Source organism: Schistocerca serialis, chromosome 9 (genome assembly GCF_023864345.2).
Source record: "Schistocerca serialis cubense isolate TAMUIC-IGC-003099 chromosome 9, iqSchSeri2.2, whole genome shotgun sequence".
Taxonomy (NCBI): Eukaryota; Metazoa; Arthropoda; class Insecta; order Orthoptera; family Acrididae; genus Schistocerca; species Schistocerca serialis.
Window position 1 is genome coordinate 4,469,500 of NC_064646.1, and position 3,141 is coordinate 4,472,640.

A 3,141-nucleotide genomic window follows, 5' to 3' on the forward strand; every position below is an offset into this window, starting at 1 on the left:
GATGTCCTCCTCAAATCCGACATGGGGGGCATTTCAAACACTGCAACAGTACTCAACAATGGGTCGCACTGGAGTTCTATATGCGGTATCCTCTACAGATGAACCACACTTTCCTAAAATTCTCCCAATAAATCGATGTCGACCATTCGTCTTTCCTACTACAACTCTTAGGTGCTCATTCAATTTTATATTGCCTTACAACGAAACTAAATTTTTAATCGACACTACTGTTTCAAGCAGCACGCTACTCGAACATTAAAGCACTCCGTCGTCAGGCCACAAGTGGCCTACCGGTACCATCCGACCGCCGTGTCATCCTCAGGGGAGGATGCGGATAGGAGGGGCGTGTGGTCAGCACACTGCTCTCCCGGACGTTATGATGGTATTCTTGACCGAAGCCGCTACTATTCGGTCAAGTAGCTCCTCAATTGGCATCACGAGGCTGAGTGCACCCAAAAAAAAATGGCAACAGCACATGGCGGCCTGGATGGTCACCGATCCAAGTGCCGATCACGCCCAACAGCGCTTAACTTCGGTGACCTCACGGGAACCGGTGTATCCACTGCGGCAAGGCCGTTGCCCTTCTCGAATATTACAGATTGTTTTTCCAACTCATCTGCAGTAACTTACATTTTTCTACACACGACAGGGACGCCACAAAACAGCCGTATTCTGCTGCTTACCTTGTCCGTCAGATCATTAATGTACACAGAACATAACAGCAGTCCTATCATACTTCCCTGGGGCACTCCTGATGATATCCTTGAGTGCAATGAACACTCGCTGTCAAAGACAACTTTCGTACCTTCGCTGAAGGCGATGCTTAATGTGGTGTCCATTCCTGCGACATATTAGGACTATCCAGAGAGCCGATTACGTTTCGAAATTTAGTTAATAAGTAAGTAAAAGTACAGGAAAAAGTTGTACTTTACTCATTCGCAAGTGACACTTTAATACTACTTTTCACCAAAGGCTCCACAGAAATTTGGCACTTGTCGTACTAGAGAACTAGCTTTGAAATACCATTATCATAAATTTCTTCCGCCCGAGACTTAACCAGTTAATCGTTCCCTCCCGCAGTTCCGCGTCGTCGTCATAGCTCTGCGTTGCTAGCCAGGTCTTCATCGGTGGAAACGTATGCATCCACTGGGTGCGAGATCAGGACTGTGGAACAGCTCCCACTTGAGAGCATCGAGTAGCTGCCTAGCGCGATTTACCGTGTGTAATCGAGCGTTGTCGCGCGACATCAAAACTTCGCTCACCTTTCCTCTATGCTTATTCTGAACTACTCTTCTTAAGTTTTCCTGAGTTTGACAATACATCGTAGAGTTATTGTTGCGCCGCTTTCGAGAATGTCGACAAGAAGAACACCTTATCTGTGACAAGAAACAGTCACCATAATCTTTCTTGCAGACAACGCATGCAAGTATTTTCTCGGATAACTTCAAAGTTAATTTCCTCGAGAATTTTCGAGGCTGCGTGGAAGCACTTTGCCAATGACCTTGACGTAACGAGTACCGGTTCCCGTGAGATCATCGAAGTTAATCGCTGACAGGTTTGGCTACCACTTGGATGACTCACAGTCCCGGTCTGTTGAGTGTTGCTGGCAGGTAGGGTACGCTCAGCCCTTGTGAGGCCAATTGAGGCGCTACGTGACCGGGTAGTAGCAGCACCAGTTACGAAAACTGACAACGGCAGGAGAGCCACATCCGGTGACGTCTAAGTATGTGTGACACTGCGACCGGTGGGCTTTGCGAAGCCTGTTTGGAGGAGTTTCCGTGGAAGTGTTTCTCGGTTTTGATCTCATCAGCATACGTGGTCATTGCCATTCAATCTTAGATTTCTTTATCTTTTTGTTAGACTGGTATTTGACTCCTGAACTTCAAGTACCATAAATAGAAAAAAAAATACTAAAATCCGACTGCCAGGTTGTCTTGCCATTAGGAACTGGATGACCTAAGAGGTCAATATTTACCAAGGGGCGAGGTCACCTGTCTAAATAGGCTGAATGTATCCGTTAGGGCAGACGACAAGCGCCGGTCGCGGTGGCCGAGCGGTTCTAGGCGCTTCAGTGCAGCACCGCGAGACTGCTACGGTCGCAGGTTCGAATGCTGCCTCGGGCATGGATGTGCGTGGTGTCCTTAGGTTAGTTAGGTTTAAGTAGTTCAAGTTCTAGGGGACTGATGACCTCCGATGTTAAGTCCCATAGTGCCGAGAGCCATTTGAACTACTTTTTGGAGACGACATGCCAAAGGTAAGAGGATTGGTAAGTGTATCCAACAAGTACAGTGTGCTTACCAGCAGTTTAAGGCAGTAGTCGCGAAAAACGTCGCACAAACGGCTTGTTTCCAAGTCGCGCGGTCTTTGGAAAGAGGGCAGATTTGAGTAGAAGATCAGCACAGTCCAAGGTGCTGCCACCATTGATTATCAAGAAACCAATCTGTGTGGCTGTCACTGCGTTCTCAGCGTCCGTTGTGCATCAACTTAATTCCGTGAATAGTGCATTTTTAAATGATGTAAATTTGAAAATTAAGAGATTAATAGTTAAAGACTGCAAATTTTGTCAGTTAAAAGAGATGTGGCCTGTCCTTGCAACGAAATAAAAAGTAGTTTGACTTCAGCTTATTTACGAAGCGTCCTTATAAAAAAAGAAGCGAAATCCGTACGATATAAAAACAATTTATTCGTAATAATAATTATTATAGTTGATCAGGAACAAAGAAATGACGATACAATAAATGTTCTTGATATGGTGAAGAAAGAGTCTGATGTTGATGGAAATGGCAGTTCTTTATTTATGAGGACGTCGATGTTGGAGTCTTAATGACTAATTGCGAATAACTAGTAGGATGGAATGGCACTGTGGTAAGGAAAGTCGAGTTATACGAGAGAGATGAAGGTTGTAGAATTTTTTGCCTGCCGAACACTATCTCGCATGACTACAACAGTATCTGTCTCTGCTTGTTATGACGAATGGATGCAGTAAGTGCTACATAGGATGGGATGGGAGTGGTATTCAACAGGGGTAGAGAAAAGTGAGAAAATGGGTTGGATCTAAGGAAGTTTAGTGGCGGTACTAAAATGCAGTCTATATCGGGGCACAAGTATGATTTACTGGTGGACATAGAATCACTAAAGGGA

General features: G+C 45.2%; 1 pseudogene; it reads right to left on the bottom strand.

Moving 5' to 3' along the window:
* Positions 1-463: 463 nt before the first annotated feature.
* On the bottom strand, positions 464-581 carry LOC126420262 (5S ribosomal RNA; annotated as a pseudogene).
* Positions 582-3,141: the final 2,560 nt, after the last annotated feature.